The 20,974-nt window shown below is 42.3% G+C and overlaps 1 protein-coding gene and 1 long non-coding RNA gene across 2 annotated transcripts in view; one reads left to right on the forward strand and one right to left on the reverse strand.

Annotated features, from left to right (window-relative positions):
* Nucleotides 1-9,759: 9,759 nt before the first annotated feature.
* Nucleotides 9,760-10,427, reverse strand: LOC130683580 (uncharacterized). The gene is made up of 3 exons (XR_008997388.1): nucleotides 10,336-10,427; nucleotides 10,105-10,203; nucleotides 9,760-9,840 (listed from the first exon to the last, which is right to left on the reverse strand). It is a non-coding gene; the product is annotated as an uncharacterized LOC130683580 (long non-coding RNA).
* PALLD (palladin, cytoskeletal associated protein) overlaps nucleotides 10,272-20,974 on the forward strand; it is a 315,678-nt gene continuing 304,975 nt past the window's right edge. Inside the window, exon 1 of the mRNA XM_036890918.2 lies at nucleotides 10,272-10,460. The gene's annotated coding sequence lies outside the window, so the exon portion shown is untranslated. The remainder of the gene's footprint in view (nucleotides 10,461-20,974) is intronic.

The following is a 20,974-nucleotide window of genomic DNA, read 5'->3' on the forward strand; positions in this document are numbered from 1 at the left end:
CTTACTGTATTTGTGGAGAAGATCTTTAAGATTTTTCATTTGCCTAGTTTCAAAATCCAAATCACTTTTCACCCATTTTTTTTCTCTCTGGAAAGAATTACCTCCCTGAAATTTGCACTTCAAAAAGGTGGGCCTGAGTTGCTAGAGAAGGCCAGGTAGAACATTAATAACACCTCAAAGGGACAGAGAAAGAAGCAAGTTCCTCCAGAAAGGGCCTTTGTTTCCTAAAGCCAGAATTTTTCACAATACCTACAAGCCTTTTAAGATGAATAGGAAAGGTTTGATAGGTGGGATTTTTCCTGGTGTTGTAAAGACTCAATTTGTAAGACAAGTTGTACAAGTCGTCCTCAATTTATAGGACAATTGTTTTAATTCCTCAAAGAATTAGGTTACAACCTGACTATGTCAAGGCACTGACCATCCCCCCCAACCCATCCAATGACATTATCCTCAATTCACTTCTTTATATCAAGGAGAAGATCTTCAGCTAAGCTATAGATTCCTGTGTTCTAGATTTAGAGCTGTTTGTCTGTGTGATGTTTTCCTTTAGCTTTGGATCATATTTCCATTTAGAGTAGGAGAAAAGGTCTAAAAAGTCCCTATCAGGTTCTGACTATCAGCTTCCAATTTGGCCAACTAATGATCATAGAGCTCTTTAAAAAAATTCCTTTCAAATATCTCATTAGGTTTCAGCTGGGACAAATAGTAAATATTCCTGGTGATACTAAACAATCTCATGGGCCCAAAAGGCATCCCCAAAGAGCAAAAAGTAATATCTTTTTAGGACCCACAGCCATTCAGAAAGACAGCCCAAAGACATACTTAGACACTTGCCTGGAGAGCAAGCAACAGCTGATAGGACCTGAGCTTCAAAAGGAGTGCCACCCCTATTTCTGTCCAGCCATATTTTGGAGGCCCCCAGTCTGACAGTTGTCAAGCCAAATTCTCAGTGCACAAAATGAGACAAACAAGAAGGCAATAGGTATCCCTGGGAGAGAAAGTGTTGGGAAGGCACTTGATTCAGAGTCACAGGGAAGTCAGATAGACTGAGACATGAAGCCAAAGTCAGGAAAGCAAAGTAAGCTTCATTGCCTTCTGTACAGAGTAAAAGAGCGGGCCTGCCTAAGGGTGGGCAGGTGGCAGCTTACAGTGAGGCTTCTTTTATGGGGTTTTTGGCAGAGCAGAGAAGTCTTTGCTTGACAATCTTTGGCTTTGGAGGCCTGACCTAATTGGAAAAATGAAAACGTGGGCTGTGCTCTGATGTTTTTCTTTATCTGGGGAGTGTCTGGGCTTGGGAGCTTCTCATATGGGGAACTGTTTTTCATCTGGGAGTGTCTGGACAGTGTAAATCCCTCTCGGCCCTTGAAACTTCAACTAATTGACTGTGAGTCCATTCTTGCTCTCTGGTTTTATCTGGTTAACTCTTTGAGTCCCTTTTAGTGGGTTTCACTGGCTTTATTCTCTTTCCACTCTGTTCATGTTTGTCTTTCTGTCTAACAAAAGGATCAATAATTAATGGGTCTGGACTGGTAAAGGAAGAGACAGCATGATATTTTACCTCCCTCTGTGGATTTGACACTACACATACCTAGGGGAGCTGACTCACAAGGATTCTCACCCTTCACCAGCTTCTGCCAGTTTTCTCAGGATCTACTCTGCAGGCTCTGGAGCAAGTTGAGTTTGAGTAAAGAGTGTAGCCTGGTATCTACCAGAAATCAGCAAGGTTTTCCATGAATTTTAATTTTAATTTCCCCTTGGCTGTTTAAGGGAATAACTATGAGTAGTATTGAAGACTCCCTCAGAGACACACTCACCCCAGCAGGGGCCCATTTGGCGACTCTCCTTTGAGGCGAGATGTGAGGGAGTTTGAGTTGGTGTTGGATTTGACAAAACCTTTGAGGACAATCTTTTTTCCAGTGTCCCTGTTGATAGCAAGTGAGATATCAATTTCTGGGCCACTGTTTTGATGATGGACCCCCTAGGAGGGTGCAACAGGGAAGCCCAGGTGCTTTTGGTTTCTGGCCTTGGAGCTGTTGCAGTTGGAAGGCCACTAATTTGGACTTTTGTTCAGGGTCTTGTGCTCTCTTCAGAGTGGAAAGGCAATTCAGACAGAGGATTAGAAGGCTGAGTACTCAGGCTAAGGATAGAGGGAATAGTAGGAGTCACATCAGTCTTATAGTCTTTTGTTTTAGTATCTCTTGTGTTTTTAATTCTTCATTAGCCTTTTGCAATGAGTCTTTCAATGAAGCTATTTTAGAATCTTGAAGCTTCTATATGTCAACTAAAGTTGATATCCCATTCTATTTGTTGATTTGGGAAACCTTGCTTTCAAATGCACTTATTAAATGAATGATCTTGTCTAGAATATTCCCCATAATGGTCATTGTAAGTCTAGGTTGTTTTAATACACTTTTGCCATCTTTTTTGAGACTGCACTTCTGGGACTATAGTTTTTAGAGATAAAATAAGCACATGTGCTGGAAATAATCTATAAATTAAGTGGTCTACAATTCCCTAAGACAAAATAGGTGACCTTGGAAGTGACTTTTAAAAACAACATTTTCTTGGGATAAGCCAAGTTGCTGATAAATCTGTTGAAGATCAAGGTGGAAGGGAATCTGTATGCCTCACAGTATTTGCTGACCCTCCCAAACCATTGTTTCACCAAATATTTGCTTAAAATTAAGAGTTTGGCATTACACATAAATATCCAAATTCACCTGGAAGAATTTGCTCACAGTCCAGTGTGGGGGTACCTGCAGGCACCCTGACACAACTGAGAGAACCTAAAGAGCCTGAGCACATCCCCCCGTGACTGCCACCACCCGCACCAACAATGTGCCTGCCAAAACAGCCATGGTCTGCAGACACCAGGCAACATGCATTTTATTTTTTATTTTATATCATTTTTCATTTCATTTCATTTGTATTTTACAACTATCAAAGGTAATTTGAGGCTATATACAATAAAAGCATGTGTAATTGCCCAAAATCTGTTGACAAAAGATTTAAGACCAAACCAAGTATAAGAAATTCAGAAACTGACATTTTCTCAATTGCCTACTTTCGTTTTTCTCCAATGAATGTTAGCTTCATAGGGCAGAAAACCCTCTGTTATGCACAGCCAGGTCCACAGGCTTTAGAAGAGGAGCCTAGAACACAGTAGGCACTCAACCAAGAGATGCTGACCAAATTAGACAACAGGGAATGTAAGCAAAAAAAAAACTGGGGCTAAATACATTTTGTATTTCCATGACTCAAAAATCTAATTCTGAGTTAGCTAGTATCCATGTCAAAGAGTGTCACTGAAGGCTATAGAATTCTCATTGTCTAATAGAAATGTCAGAAAACAGAATACATATTTTTCTGGTTCTGAATTTTTTCATGAGAACCTTTTCCTGAGTTTAATGAGAAACATGAAAATCAATGTCTTTAAAGATAAGGTATTTTTTTAATGCAGTGTCAGACCTACTGCTCTTTTGTATTAGTGAAATGAGCATGAGAAGTATATTTTACATGTATACACCAACAGCACTGATTATCAAGTTCTTACCAGAGAACAGAGCCCAGGGAATGATAAGCATGATAAAACAGATGAAAACACAGGGCTAAAGAGGGGACAGCCTCTCACTGAAGAGAGAAACCTGCAGGGGAGTCTGAATGGCTGAGAGCAAGGGGAGGGGATGGAACAGTCCTCCTTCATGACTGGTTGTGTGGCTCCCTCTCCTGTCAAATCCTGTGCAGGGTTCAAGCCATGTTTCCAATACCAGGTAATTCTTAGTTTCTCTTGGTCACCTGCCATGATCTAGACACAGTACCAGGCATCAGCCATATAAAGACTGCCAGTCCCATCTCCTTCTTTCAAGGTGTTCAGGACCTAATTGTTCTCTAGAATCATATTAATAATTCAATAAGATGAATGTGATTATAAAATACCGTGCAAAGGGTCATGTTCAAAAGATAGAGCAAATTTTGTTAGTGGGAAACCATAGAAAGTACCAAACTGAAGTGAAATTATAGTTTTCAAGGACACAGAAATGGAAGGGAAGGGCAAATGGAACAGCACGTGCAAAGCGTGAAGACAAGGCAGCTTGGGATGTCCTGGGGATGGCAGGCAGGTCAGTGAGGCATGGCTACAGCGTGTGTCAGGGTGTCTGGGAGGATGGAGATGAGGCTGGAGCGTTTACCACAGGGCTGGCTGTCCAGAGGCACATAGTCAACAGACACATCATGCTTTGGACCTTTTCTTCTCAGCCAAGGGGAAAACAAAACAAAAAAAATGGCAAGGGAGTGACATGGCCAAATCCGTAAATATGCCCTCTCGTACCACCTTTGATCTCTTAGGGCGGTTTTTAAAAATATGTTCTTCCTTGTATTTTTTACTCTCTAATCCCCTTAGTCCCCCACTGGATTGTAAAATTGTTAAGGGAGACAAATCATGCCTGACTCGTGGGCACCCTCCTTGAAGCTTCCCTTACACATAGTAAGTGATAAATACTTGTTCAATTTATTTCATGTTGAATTTGCCTTTCTGGAGAGGGAAGTGGGGACATGGAGGGGTGACTATAAAGTGAGTGGGACCAGGGAAGAGCCATTTTCTTGGCAAAGAAGTCAGAACCAAGCAAATTCCGAGAAATAGAAAAAAGTGTGGCTTATGAGAGTTTTAGGGGAAGTGACAATTAAGCTAAACTATTAATGATGGTGATGATGAAGAAGAAAACAGAGAAGGAAAAGATGAAGAAAGGGTTTTCCAGGCAATTCAAATTGCTGAAGAGAAAGGGATAGAGGCATGGGGCAGAGAAGATTTAAAGATGTAAGAGAACACTTTACTCCTTAAAATTTCAAAACTATTTAATAAAGTGAAACACTTCAATGTTTTTGGCATTTACCTCACTTCTCTTTACTCATTAAAGACAGTGTAATTAGTCTATTAGTCAGTGTAATTAATACACTTTTGAGTGTATTTCATATTCTGTGTCTATCACAGTAGCACTGAATTACCAAATATAGTTCAAAATAAAACATGAAATCTCAAGAAAATAACGGACAATTTTTAAGTTGTGTTTCTTTGATTGTAGCCTTTTTAATTTTGAGGTGTTGACTGACAGGGAAATCTCTGAAGCATAATTTTCTAGTGAGTTTGGGTCACCTGGAAACTTCCCTGTCTATCCAAGTGGAATGAGCACGTTCCCTAGACCACATGTATGTTCTAGCAGCAATAGTTGGGTTGCAAATTAAACACAAACCACATATGCCACAGAGCTATTATTTTATTTTTCACTGTGCAAGCAGTTTTTAACCTGCACATCCTGGTGACTGGATCCTGCCAGATGGTGCCTCTTTAAAACCAAAATATAAATTAATAAGTAGTTCAAACTTCAGCGTTCAGAAGTTTGCTTTAAGCTTCCTCATACAATGCTTTTGTGAAATTTAAAATTTTATCATATTATGTTCACTTTGCACTAAATGTAATTAGATTTATAGCTGAATTCTGATATTAGCAGAAAGACCAGGAAATGTGTCCACAGATTTATTAGTGTGATATATTGCTTTGCATTCTCAGTTCTGGGTTTGAATTGTGGCTCTTACATTTTCTGCCTCAGTTTCCTTCTTTCTAAACTGGGACCTGTTGTGAGAATTTTTAATGAAATGAAATAATCTATGTAATGGCTCTTGGCACAATGCCACTCTCCACCATCATCATGATTGTGATCATCACCATCAGTGCTTAAGTGCAAACTGTGGATGCATTAAGCGGCTGATGCTCTGTGGCAGGCGTTGGCAGATCTTTTTCTGCAAATATGGATAATGTTGTAGGCTTTGTCAACCTCATAGTGTCTGTTGCAGCTCCTCATCTCTGGCATTGCTCCAGTCAAAACCTGCCACAAGGCCACACTCTAAATACAGTCAGGAGTCAAAAGCCTCTGCCTCTACAATGATCAGTCCAGACATTTCACTTCTTTAACACATCCTTCCAGATCTGTCAGTTATCCTCACTATACCTTTCTGTTTTTATAGGTCCTTAACCCCTTAATCTCTTTGTGTTCAAACTCCAATCCATGAATTTCAATCCAGCACAGATTTTAGAATCCACCCCAGTGTTTGCCAGTATTCGCAACAACCTTGCCCATTTCCCATCCATCTCATCTGTGTGCCAAAACCTAGGTCGTCTGACTCCACATCTTCTCCCCGACTGCAGAGCTCTGGTGAGGGAAGCAAGTGCACAATAAATACATCAATGAATCTATAAGTACATCACATCCACCTGCTAAGCTCTCCCTCTGCCCGTAAATCTTTCTTAAGGAAATTTCTCCCTTTCTCTACAACAGCTATTAAAAATCATCTCTTGTCCTCATACACTTCCAAATACACAGACGTCTCAAAATAGGAGCTCCCTTTATTTCAGTTACAAATTTATCCAGTTCTCTCTTCCCTCTCCCTTTCTTCCCCCTGCTCTCTCATTCTCACATGCTTATGACTTCTCTCCCCTGATAATGAAGAACCTTTCCTTCCCACTGGAAGCCATTGGCACTGTAGCTTTCCATCTCACATCCCAGAACCTGGTCTCTACTCCGCTTTCTTATGGGGGATATTCTGCTTCTCCCTCTTTACTGACTAATTCCATTAGCACTGAAACAAGTTCCTTTCTTAATGAAACAAATAAAAAACCTCACTGGATTCCATACTTTTGTCCGGCTGCTACCTTCCGTCCCTCTTTCTTTCCTTAAACTCAGTCAGCCCTGCTGCCATCTAGATTCTCCCCCTGCCTCCCTACAGTTTCTCAGCAAATGTGGAATCTGGTTTCTATCTCTGTCACAGAAACTGAAATGCTGTTGCCAATGGTTCCTATGTCCTCAGTTGCTGAGTCAAACGGACCCTCCCTCCTTCATGAGACATTTTCCTGCCCACCTTCAATGACACCCCACTCTCCTCCTTCCCCCTAGTTCTCTGGAGGATTTCTTTCCTTTTCTCTCTTTCTTTCCTGATGACCTTATCCATTCCCATAGCTTATGGTGTCACCATGAGCTAATAATTCCCAATCCAGCCCTGCTTTCCTTTCTCCTGGACCCCAGACCAGTATCTCAAATTGCCTTCCAGACATCAACACCCAGAAGTTCCTCAAAATGCAAAAAGTATAAATCAAATTTAAGCTTTTTTTCCCTCAACACTTGTTCCTCACTTGGGTCACGTGAGCCACCAGCACAACCATGTCATTAAGAAATCTATAATCCTGCCTGTGCCATCTCTTCCTTTAATCAACACCAACTTCTGTCCTTTCTACTCTCCATGGATTCAGTACAATTTTCCATCCCAATATCACTTGTTCAGACCTCTGTCATCTTTTTCACCTACTATCAGTTGTGTTCATTAGTGTCAACTGACAGAAATATTCACTGGTCAACTGGAGTGTATAGGCACTTATCGATAGGAGCTGTGCCAACTCACAGACAGGCCTGGAGACCACACAGGAGGCAAGACCACAGTCAGCAGTACCAGGAGAAAGTGCGTGGTGGCGGTCGCTGCAGCAACACTCAACAGTCCACACCGTGGCTTCCACCAGGAGCCCAGACACTCCCTGCTGCCGCTGCCGCCACTCACAGTGTCCAGCTGCCATTCAGCTTCTCCATGGGCCCTGCTTCAGAGTCCAAGAGGGGGCATCTAACAGCCAAGCCCATTGTGCCCCAGCACCATCAAACGTAGAAACTTACAGAGTTGAGCTTCACCACCTCCAGCCAGCTTCCTTTATTGACTTCTAGACTCAGTCTTGAGGCAAAGATCCCTTCTGAATTTTCCAGATTCCCTCCATCACTCTATGAACAACATACAGAAAAAGCTCAGTACGTTTAGAGTAACAGGACAGTCATTGCCTCACAATATTTAGTTTAAAATGCAGTGTGATCTAAATTGTTGCTCAACTGTTTTGCAGATAATGAAACACCTTTTATTCAATGCTGTTGGTGTTTCTATAGAAATGTCTTATGCACGTCCCGTGGCTCTTGCATGTCCTTGAAGATCAAGTTAGGCTCTTGTGCTGACCAAGCTCTTTTCACCTTGACACCCTATCCAAATTTTATATTATTTGTATGTTATTTGTTGAATGTGTTCCCCACCTCCTGCTCTTTACTATTTTACATGACTTCTAACTCCTTGAATGTAAGGGCTATGTGTTCAGTCTGGATCAAGAGTCAGCAAACTTCAGCCTCTGGGCCACCTGTTTCTGTATGCCCTGCAAACTAAAAAAGTATCTGCATTTCTGAACTGTTGCAAAAAAAATCGAATTGAAAAGAAGAATAACATTTTTGACATGTAAAACTTATATAGAATTCATATATCAGTGTCCATAAATAAAGTTTTCCTGGCACACAGCTGTGCTTACCTATTTATGTATCATCTATGGCTGGTTTCATGCCACAACAGCAAACTTGAGTAATTATGGCAGAGACAGTAGTGCCCACATAGTCAGAAATATTTACCATCTGGCCCTTGAAGCAGAAATTTACCAGTCCCTGACGGAGAGCATGCCTGCTCCTCCAGCAGACTTATTTAGTGATGGTTAATATGGAGAGTTGTCTGTTGAATGAACAAATGAGTGAATATGAGGGTACCTGGCCGGACACAGGGAAGGGATGAGACAATACGTTTTCAAATGTTTCACTGAAAACTGAAAACAAATGAAAACTGGAATCAAAATGTATTTCATGGTTCAGGGTGAGATAAACAGAGTCAGGTTGACTAGTATCAGTAAGCTACCAATCTCCAGGGGCATGAGGGAGGGAGGCTCTGTAAGCACAGAAGGCCCTGGTGCACTCGGCACTCCTGCAGATGTCCCCGCATTGGAGTATTCCGTGCTGGCCAGTGAGATACTGAATATTCACTCCCAGGGAAAATACTAAATTAAATGACAAATGATAAACACAAATACACTTGGTGCTTCTTCCAAATCACAGAATAGGGAAACATGTTTTTTTTTAAGTACATATGTTCACCTTAACATTACTCCCAACTTGTAGATTAGTAGCATCATAATAATAAACACATACAATAATACTATTGGCAATTCTATGTTGTCTTCCAGGAAAAAGTGAACTGTTCTCCAGTGCCTGCAGCCGTCCTGCGGAGAGCCGACGACGCGTGTATGAAGACCACTCCAGCATGTCAGAGAGCCCCTCCCACGACTCCTTCTATGATTCCCTCGCAGACATGCAGGAAGGAAGCAAGAACGCCGACTTCCTCCCTGAGCTGTCTGCTTTCCTCAGCCAGGAGGAGATACACAAGAGCCTCGACCTGGCCCGGAGAGCTATAGCCAGCTCTGAGACAGAAGACGGGGACTCGGAACCGGAGATCTCACAGGTTCTCAGCGCGGCTCCCGTAAGCCCCTGTGAAAACCCTCCGAGCACGGAGGCCTCGTCAGCAGGGCCTCAGGATTCCAGGCCAGCACCTGTCCAGCCTCCGCCGGAGAAGCCTGGGCCCACGCCTTCACCTGTTCCGAAGAGGACACCTGCCGTGTCGCCCCTGCCGGCCAGGCCCAGCTACATCCGCAGCCTCCGAAAGGCCGGGAAGCGTGCTGCACAGCCTCCCCGCACCCCGGGACACGCCGCCAAGTCCGGCCCCCCGGGCCAGCTGTGTGACAGGGCTGCCGAATTCATCGAGGAGCTGACGTCCATATTTAGAGAAGCGGCAAAGCCAAGAAACAGAAGCCCCGACGGGGAGTCCTCACCAGACAGCGGGTACCTGTCCCCGAAAACCCAGCCTGCAGCCCCGCGGAGCGCCTCCGCCAGCCAGAGCCCCACCGAAGACCGGCGGGAGGCGGGACTGGAGGCCGGGCTGGCCCAGACCCACCTGGACCGGGACTGGCACCGCCCCCAGGCCCGCCGGGAGGAGGCCTGGCACCGCCCCCAGACCCACCTAGACCCAGTCAGGCACCGCCCCCAGGCCCGCCGGGAGGAGGCCGGGCACCGCCCCCAGGCCCACCTGGACCCGGCCGGGCACTGCCCCCAGACCCACCTGGACCCGGCCGGGCACCGCCCCCAGGCCCACCTGGACCCGGCCGGGCACTGCCCCCAGGCCCGCCTGGACCCGGCCGGGCACCGCCCCCAGGCCCACCTGGACCCGGCCGGGCACCGCCCCCAGGCCCACCTGGACCCGGCCGGGCACTGCCCCCAGGCCCGCCGGGAGGAGGCCGGGCACCGCCCCCAGACCCACCTGGACCCGGCCGGGCACCGCCCCCAGGCCCACCGGGAAGAAGCCGGACACCACCCCCAGGCCCACCGGGAGGCGGCCGGGCACCGCCCCCAGGCGCCCGTGGACCAGGCCGGGCACCGCCCCCAGGCCCACCCGGATGCGCGGCGCCCGCCCTCAGCCCCTCGGTTCATCCAGAAGCTCCGGAGCCAAGAAGTGGCGGAAGGAAGCAGAGTTTATCTGGAGTGTAGAGTTATCGGGAACCCGGCTCCCCGAGTCAGGTGAGAACGTTTATTATGAATGCCACATGGTCTATGTTTGACTCTGGGTGTGACTTGAATGTGGGAGAAGAGATGTCTGTATCTTTAGCCCTGCGGAGCCTGAGGTACTGTGCTCAGCACCTGCGCGGCAAAAGCATCCCGAACTTCAAAGTAGTAGTTGCGCCGGTTGTCCGGTGGGGTATCTGTTGTCGGGAGCCAGATGCTACTGACCTGGGAGAAGGCAAAGGGCCGCCAGCCACTGAGGAGCACGAAAAGCTGGGCAGACAGGACTCGGGAATTGGCAGCAGCCAGAGACACTTCAAACGCAGAGTCTAGTTATTCAAAGTACTGTGAGGAGTGTGTGTATAATCTGAATGTGACTTGCTGAGGAGGGTCTCAAGTGTAGCTAAAACCGGTTTTCTGGCCATACAGAAAGGCACAGGGGTGCGGGACCCACCAGGATGAGCCGCAGTGCGTCCTCAGATGTAAGCACAGGCCACACAAGCACACACTCACTGCGGACGGCATGGCCAGCACATTCAGGTTTTTCTAACTAAGGTGAACCACGTCGGGAACGCTACAGGTCTGTCATCCGTGCGCTCCCTCTGGCAGCTAGAGCGCGGGGACAGCAAGAAAATTAATTAGATGAGTGTGAGGTTAGTTTGAGTCAATAAACACACTACCAGCTCCATTATAATTTATGCAAATTTCTCTTCCTTAACTGCAGAGTTTATACCTTCTATGCAAAAAGGTTGAGAGGCGTGGCCCTGGAGTCAGACCGCAGGTTTCCAATCATGGCTGCACCTTTTACCAACTGTGTCACTTAAGTCATTGTGTGACTTGGTTTATTCATCTGTGGAATGGAAATCATAGCAATACCCACCCCATTCTATTTTATGAGGGCCCATTAATGTGGGAAAAAAAATAAAACAGTGCCTTGTATCTGGTGACCGCTGCGTTAGTATTACCTATTATTTTTATTATTTCTCATTTCTTAATTTCATATGCCAAAATGAAAATAAAATGTCAAATAAGGCTTACACTACAAATAATAAGCCATTCATTCATTTACTTGGAAAGTTATAGTGGAGAATGTTTTACTTAAGTAAATAGATATAAAAAAGAAAATTCAAAATTATGAAATTTGGCAAATTAGTAAAGTATTCATCACTGGCTAAAAATTACAACACTGGTACTCTCATTAATATAGCATTTCACAAATCATAAACCACCTCTTGTCCTGCACCCACTAGTACACACTGTGCTGGATCTGATTTCTTAGTTGACAGATCATTGCTCACAAACAAGTAATCATGAGCATTACTGGTGGCAGAGTCCTAATTAAGAGGCAGGGAATTTTTTTTCCAACCTTTTTGTTCAAAAAATTTAGAAACTGACAGCAGGGGGCAGTAAAAAACTTCTTAATGAGTTCATTTAATTTGTCAGTCGATCTGCTTTTATGTATCGTATCCATTAAGAATTTTTCTTATCATTATGCCTATGATAGAAATGAAGTTGAGTATTTCTTTTGGATTCTGTTTAGTTTTTAGACCCTCAAATCTTGGGTTTAAAATCTAATAACTCATTAGAAATATATTCACATGTCACTTAAAACAGTTCCACTGGGTAAACTGCATATGGCTCCATTTACATGTACCTCCAAAGTATGGCTCTTCCAAACACATTCTTACAATAAGCAAGTATACTGTACCCTTTCAAAAATGACAAAAAACACTCCATTTAACATCAAAGGATTAACTCAGATGAGTAGACCATAATTAACATATCAAAGTTCACCTAACCATTTAGTAATTTGGGGGCCATCAAATCCTTGCTTCTGCCTCTTTTGTTTCACAGTGGGTAGGGGGCATTGATTTAGTTAGTAGCTACAGAATTGTTAACTTAGCTAGTTTTCTCTTCTCATGACAGAGGTTCACTGGTCATGATACATTGTGTCCTTCTAGCATAATCCCATCTTTGATGAGAATGCTCCATTGTTAGTCATCTTTGTAACCTTTTGAGGTTTTTTGGAGGGGGAAAGGGTAAATGCACACTGGATTTTCTTAATTTATGTTCCAAAGATTTTGGTCCTCTCTGCCATGCATTTGTAAGTGAAACAAATGCTGAAGAACACTGAGCTCCTTTTCCATATGAGCCATGAGTCTACAGAGAAAGCCTTTGAAGGAAATTTTTTATATAGAAGAAACTTTTTAAAAAACAGAAGTTCCCTGCACTGGAGCATTTTAGAACCTGGCTCAGAGCGAGCCAGGCCTGGGCACTCAGAAGCCAGACACTGAGCAGACGTGTTGATCGGTGGGTTACCTCCTAAGATCCTGGAAGCAGGTGACAGAACTCCCAAGGAACAAGGGGATTGGGGAGTCCCTAAAGCAAGTGATACGCAGAGGTGCCAAAGCACCAGCTGGGCAGTGTGGAGACATTCCGTGCTGAGAAGTCGGCAGCTGTACAGGAGGAGTGGGAGGAGTGGTACGGTTGTCAGAGGTAAGATCCTGACTACAAGGAGTGCAGCGCCAGGAAATAGGGCCGGGGAGATCCAGGGCCTGGAGTGCAGGGAGGAAACTCTACCTTCAAGACTTCAGTTAAGGAAAAGGCAAGGTGACTGCTCCAAAAAGATGAAAGGACAGAGCAGGAAATAGGGAGTCAGGCTTGATTAGAGGAGGCAGGATTTTAGTGACTGAACTTGTGCTGGGTTCAGGCCAGGGAGACAGAGTGCTGGGCTGACAGAGCTAGGCTACTATGCTTCTGGCCTGGGGCTTCTTGCATTTGACCTTGATAGAAACCACTGGTCTGGGAAGCTGACACCTGCAGATGAAGTAGCCCCTCTTAGAAGAGGAACTGGTGAAAACAGTAAGATCAAAGCCAGCGGGGTCATTTCAAGGCATTTCTATTTTACATACCAGCACTTTACCCTCCCACAAATGTAATTGGAAAATACCAGTTACAACTACTAATAGGACTGGAAAAATTCTGTTTTTCTTCTTTACTCTTATGTAGTTCCAACAAAACCTCAATGAGAGAGAAGCTGATGGAAGAAAAGCACATGTATAATAACTGAAGTTATATACAATTTAGGTACTCCTCAAATTACATGCAGATTACTTGTTAACATTTTGAATTATTACATCGAATAAAATCGAGTTAATACTGCAAAGTAAGTCAATCAACGTAAACCAAAAAATGCATTAGGGACTGAGGGGGAGGGGGAGATATTCTCCATCAAATAACTACAAACAAAATGAATCATTCCTAATTTATGAACAGTAGTCCTCATGTTCAAATTGTAAGGTGAATGTGTACATAATGCCTATTAGATCATTATTAGCATAGTAAATTTTGAATTAATATGTAATTAAATTCTTTCTTTTTATAATCAAATCCCAGCACTTCTAATGCCTCCACTTAGTTCACATTAGCAAGACTTTGATCATCATCAAAAGCCAGATCAAGAGGATTAGCCCTGTCAGATCTATGCAGGGCTCTCTGCAGAAATTTCCATCTCCTCAAAAGAAAATACAAAAGGAAACAAGCTAGTGATTCACATTTCTTACTAAGGGTGTATCAATATGTGTTATATCCCATTTATCGACCACTTTGGTTTGGGGAAATGTGGTAACAAACCAGTAGGTGATAAACGCTATGCTTGTGAAGTTAGGATCCTGATGGTTTAGCCTGGGACTATCATCTTTGTTAGAGTATTATCAACAGTGAGGTAACAGATAGCACCATCAGATTGATAATCTGAAAAACTGACCGTACAATTTTGTTATTGCAACATGAAGTGAAAATAGGTATAAACAATTTGGGGAACAATTTTGTGCAACACAATAAAAATATACATACCCTAAACTTTTATGTAAGACCCAGTTGCCTACTTTATATCTCTACTTGAATATCTAACAGTATATATATGAAATTTAATATATCCAGAATGGAACTTATGATTCTCTCCTCCAAAAACCTTCTCTTGCTAAATCCTCTCCATGTCAACAAATGACAGTCTCCCTCTAGCTGTTCAAGGAAAACACTTGGAGACATCCTCAACTTCTCTTGTCTCATACCTCACATCATCAATCTGTCCACCAAATCCAGGTGGCCCTACCTTTTACTATATCCAGAATCTGGCCACTTCACACCTCGTCTACTAAAAAGACTTTGGTCTAAACCACCATCTTTCTCTGGAATGCTTTCATTACCTTCCTAATCTGTCTCCTTGTTTCCATCCTTGCTCATCAAAGTCTTCAGCACCTGGCATGATGCTTTTTAACAGTTGTGGTCACCACACAGCACAAAGCCATCCAGGGCCTCCTCATCTCACAGCTAAATCATAGTCCTTGTAAACATGAATAAAGCCCAGCTCTTGGATTTCTTCCCCTACTATTCACCGCTACTCAGTCGGCACGAGCCACAGGAGTGTTCCTGCTGTACCCCAACATGGCAGGTGTGTTCCCACCCCAGGACCTGTGTGCACTTGCTGCTCCCTCTACCTGGAATACTGTTCCCCCAGATCCACAGGATTGGTCCTTCATGTCTTTCATGTCTTTCCTTAAATGTCACCTGTGAGTGTGGCTTTCCATAATTCCCCATGTAAGATGGATCCTGCTGCCCCACTCTCTATTTCACTGTCTTGTTCTGTTACTCCCCACTGAGCTTATCTGATACACTCTACATTTTACTTGTTTATTTTTTTATAGTCTGTCTCCCTGAGTAGAATATAAAACCTCAAGTGTAAGGATTGCCATCTGACTCTTGCTGCTGTGTTCCTGAGGCCCGGAATAGGGTCTGGCATATGAAAGGTACACAATACCATATGTGTTGAATAAATCAGTGAATGAATTCCTCTCCTGGGTATGTACCTGGAAGAAAGTTTTGCTCAAGTGACCAAAAGATACATGTATAAAAATATTCATAACATTGTTTCAAAAAACTGGAAAGAACATAAATATTCATCAAAAATATATATATCTTTGAGATAGGGATTTCATTTATTTGGATATATACCCAAAAGTGAGATTGTTGAATCATATGACTTTTTACTTTTTGAGGAAACTCCGTACTGTATTCCGTAATGACTGCTCCCATTTACATTCCCACCAACAGTGTGCAAGGGTTCCTTGTACTCCACGTCCTCACCAGGGCTTGTTATCTCTTGTCTTTTTGATACTAGCAATTCTAAAATAACCTAAGTGCAGATGAATGGATAAAGAGAATGTAGCACATATATGCAATGGAATACAAAAGAAGGAAATCCTGCTGTTTGTGACAATATGGATGGACATTGAGGGCATTATCCTAAGTGAACTAAACCAGGCAGAGAAAGACAAATACTGTGTGATATCAGTTGTATGCAGAATCTTTAAAAAGCCAAACTCAGACTGTCAAGTGGTAGTTGCCAGGAACTCTGGGAAGGGGGAATCAAGCAGTTGTTAGTCAAAGGGTACAAATTTCCTGTTATAAGATGACTAAGTTCTGGGGATTGAATGTACATACAGCATGGTAACTATAATAAACAATACTGTATTAGGTACTTTAAAATTGCTGAGAGTAGATCTTAAGTACTCTCATGGCACCCACAAAAAACCTTGTGATGATGTGAGGTGTTGAATGTGGTAGCTAACCTTACTGTGGTGATCATTTCACAGTGTATGTGTATCAATCACCATATACACCTTAAACTTACACAGTGTTATGGGTCAATTATATCTCAATGCTGGTGAAAAAAAGAAAAGAACATGCATAAATTGTGATGTGTTCATACAATGAATGGACTAGAGCTTCATGAATCAGGAAATTACAAACATAATAGCAATTCATAAAAAAGAAAGTTACAAAAAGTGCAAAAGATGGCATGAATAAACTTATCCATCCATATGAAGTTAACATTGCAGAACAGTACTATTTCAGGCTTAGGGATATAGTAAGAGTATAGAGAAATGCACAGGAATGACAAATATTGATTCCAGATAGCAGTCACCTAAAAGACACAAAAGAATGTGATGGTAAGGGGTGCACAGAGGGCTCTGACTGTGTCTGCAATGTTTTATATCCTAAGATAGGTAGTAGAGACACAGGTGTCAATTATGTTATTTTCATTCTTACTGAGAAATATTGACTTTTTACTTTACTATCCCAATTCTGTATTTGGTGTATTCAGCAGCAGAATGTCTACTGAATGGCATAATTTATTCCATTAACACAATTTCCTGGCTTGTTTTAGTTATATTTTAGAGTCTTAAAAAGTCTTGTTTTGAATTTATGGCATTCTTAGTAGAATATCATATCTATTCAGTCTTGTGCCAAAGATCTTTTAATGGTGTAGTCTACACAATTTATTGACTTCAGAGGGTACAAAATTTGTATAGGTCTATCATTCTTAAGAAAAGATGTCTATGTAGACACACACATACATGCACAAGTGCTACCTCTTGGACCTAGTGAAAGTCTGAAGATTATTTAGAGGTGCTCAACCTCCTCACCAACCCACCTGCCTCCCCTCCCATCATCATATGTGGGTGATGAGAGCAAGCAAAGTGGGGCAGAATCCAAAGGAAACACCACTTAATTTTGTAGTTTCCTATCTTCTCATTCTTTAATCATTTTCGCTCATTTCTTTTTAAATCTTTTTATTTTTCTTTCTCCATATATTTGCATCAAAATGAAAAAATAAGTCTCTTATATTTTACAGAAAACAGTAAATATTCCCTAGGACATTAAACTGCCACTGGACTAGAAACCAAAAGATAATAAGCAACAGAGTGGCACTTTATTTTCATTGAAATGAAGAGATACCTTTATCTCTGATTCCTCCACACAAATGATTTCTGTGAGTTAATACATTAAAACGGATATGACCTATAATGATGTTTTGTCCTCTTTCCTAACCTTTCCATTCTTTCTCAACCAATTTCCAGCCCATACCTACCCACTAGTAATTCTCATTGAAAATTAGCTACACCGCCATAATACTTTAACTGCCAAAAGCCATCATTAATGAAAATATTGAATCAGCTTCTAGAGAATCTGTCTCAGTGAATGAAATGGGATAACTCAGTATCAGTGAACCCAGGAAATATTGCCTCTGTTTTGTGGAGTTGTTGTTTAGTGATTTGAACATCCTAGAGTGACAGCAGCTGACTTATCACCTGTTCTTCGTCAGCCCAGGGCACATGATGTTGTGACAGGCCCATTCCACTGTCTATAGTAATGTCGCTCCTTGAATCAAGATGCCGGCTTGATATTCAAGGGGAATGCAGAGTATCACTGTGGTCAGAAATGGTAGCTGATGGTGACAGTCCTTGGTGCTAGCTCTGAAGGACAGTAAGTGCATTATAATGCCGAATTGATTCCCCATTGCACTGACTTCACATCTCCCTGGCTGAGTCTCTGGGCTTGACAAGAAAGCCAATCCATAAACAAACACCAACATAAACTTTCCTAAGAAATGGAGGTAATCACAAAGAATCCCCTTAGAGTTAAAAATATGCTAGGCATTAAAAATATATATGCTTGTGGAACAAATGGCAGAGGAGCCTAGTGGCAGATAATATAGATTCTGGAGAAGAGCGTGAATCTTGGCTCTACCACTTATGAGTCAGGTCCCCTTGATGAATTATTTAACCTTCCAGTGCCTCAGTTTCCTTGTAAGTAAATTGGCAATAATAAAAGTACCTACTTGTAGTGTTATTAGGAGTGTTAAGTCAATCGACACAGAGAAAGAGTTCAAAACTGTGCCAGGCACGTAGTAATATCTTAATAAATATTAGGTTTATTATAAAGTTAATTATTATTATAAAGTGTTCACTTCTATTGATTATTGTCATTGATTTGACACAGACTCCCTACATTCTACCTCCTTGAAAAATCTTTGACTCTGTTTCTTTTCTTTAAAATCTTCAAACCATAATTTTCTTTTGTATTCCTAAGTATTCACTATGGTGTAGAGCTTATGGAGAGGGAACATTTTAACATTATATGCTAAACAAATAATTTATAAGGAATGTAATATATCTTGAAAGGTATTTCTGACCCCGTTTGGACAGTGAGCCCTTTAGGGTGTTGGGCTCAGAATCATCACCAAGGCTGCGGTGGACACATGGGTTACTGTCCCCTGGTCTCTGTCTCTTGTCATTTTCTAGAAACTTCTACCTCACTTAGCCTTCCCTTCCTTCACTGCTCCAGGGGATGGGATCAAAGCCAAAGTCATTTCTTTCCATCTCTACCCCTCCCCTCTGTAATTAATTATCTCCCATCCTCTTTCTAAACCTCAAAGCTATGAAGGTCGGCCTTATTATGGATTACTGTCAACTTGCAAAGAGTTCCAAAATTCAAGTCTCTTTGACTGTTGTTTTCTTGCTGCTTTTCAAATTGTTTAGCAATTTTCCTGTATTAGTCTCATGGCTCCTCGTTAAATATTTGCTAACGCCAATGGAAAGCGGTTCCCCTGCACTTGAACCACTCTCTGTTTTTGTATTCCAATAATTTCAGCAGGAAGAAAACTCTAAATATAATCTGAGTAACAAATGCAGGCTTTTCCCCCAGCTAAATAAATTGGCTTTGATTTTATATTTCTTCCCACTAAGTATTATACCATACAACAAAGCTCCCAAGGAAAAAGATGTGCTTTTTGGAAGTTCAATGTACTGTTATGCAAATTACTGTGAACAGTTGTTTTGAAAGTATTTGACTGAACTTTGGATACCTTCACAGTCAAAACTGCACAGTACCTCAAATCTCTTCTGTGAGTTACTTTAAGTAATTCTTGACAAGTGTCTTCATTTGCTTTGGGGCAACCACATAACACATCACTGAATTTGCTCAGGCATAATTACTGCAATTCAGGAACTCCTCTCAGGCATTGCATTCTTTTAATGGTTAGAAGAAGTTACTTTAAAAATACAACTGAAGCAAATACAGTTATAAGTCCAAAAATTGATACAGCTTACCAGTGCTGACCAAGATGCAAACATTTTCTACCAGCTGGTGTGTTCAAATGACATATAGCTATAGAAATAATTCCTTCCTATTTAATTTTAATGTGTCTGAGCCAAGAAATAGTGTCATAGTTAGTATCTGCTAGGATAAGAGCAAGCTGCTAATCCCTCGACCACTGATAGAGAAACCCAATCAAAAGCCTCTCCTGGCAGAAGACTCTAATTGCAAGTGGAACTTTTTTCTCACAGAACAAAGTTAGGGGAACCCCACTCCCCGCTGGAACATGGACACAGTGCAGGCGAGCCTCAGAGACATTGTGGGCTTGGTTCCAGGTACCACTGTAAGGCAAATACACAACAAAGCAAGTCAAGTGAAGTTCTGGTTTCCCAGTGCATATAAAAGTCATCTTTATGCTATAGTCTATTAAGTGTGCAATAGCATTATGTCTAAAATAATTGCATACCTTAAAAAATGCTTTATTGTTAAAAAATACTAACCATCATATGAGCTTATAGTGAGTCACAGTCACTGACCACAGATCACCATACAAATATAATAACCATGAAAAATTTAACATATCATGAGAACCACCAAAATGTGACACAGACACATGAAGTGTGCAAACGCTGTTGGAAAAATGGTGCTGGCAGACTTGCTCATGCAGGGCTGCCACAGACCTTCAGTTTGTAAGAAACGCCATTATCTGTGAAGCAGAATAAAACAACGTTTGCCTATAGCCGTTATTTCTCTAAAAGCCAAATGCCTACGAGTGGCTTCCTTCACTTGCCCCAGACAATGTTAAGAAACTTGGGGAATAAAAGAGCCATGATCAGCAATTCACTGGTCTCCCTGAGAAGACCTCACAGCGTGCTAACCCCCAGCCCATCTGAGGTGTTGACTGGCGGAGAACCAGCAGCTGGGTGACAGCCTCAGCTGCTGTCCTTCGTGAGGGCATGCTCTCTGACCTGCTCTGCCACCACTGTTGAGCCCGGTCTCTCCCTCTCACAGAGCAGTAATCCCAAGGAGAACATAACAGGCAAGATTTGTCATCCAGCCTGGTACTATTTGATTCTTACGTTTAGTGGCCAGCACTTTAATTAAGAATGTGTTGTCATTATGTTGGCCAGAATCCCGATACATGGATTCATTCTGTGCTCAAAAAAGGACAAATCATCGCTGCCTCAAGTGAAGGGGCAACAGGCCCCAACATCACCACAATGTGTTAGTTCAACTGATTTCTGGGAGGCCTTTCCTACAAAAGGCTATTTAAAAATACAATAAGGTAGTTGTTTACCAAATAAATAATTTTAACTTATTTAAGTTATTCCTCAGCTACTAAGAAGGAAGTATCAATACTCAAGAAATCAAATTGATTTTTGGGCAATACATGAGATGGGTATCCTTTTACCATCAAAAATCAATACACACATTAAAATGACAGATACTCCTCAGCTCACCATAGAATTCATTAGGGGCCACGTGGTATGGGGAGTCTGGGGGCAAGGGGTATGTGTGTGACCAGGGAAGCTCTCTTGGAAAATGCCAACTTGCCTCAGGTCTGGGCATAATTTACTGCACATGTGCTACTC

This window comes from Manis pentadactyla, chromosome 1, assembly GCF_030020395.1.
Source record: "Manis pentadactyla isolate mManPen7 chromosome 1, mManPen7.hap1, whole genome shotgun sequence".
Lineage (NCBI taxonomy): Eukaryota > Metazoa > Chordata > Mammalia > Pholidota > Manidae > Manis > Manis pentadactyla.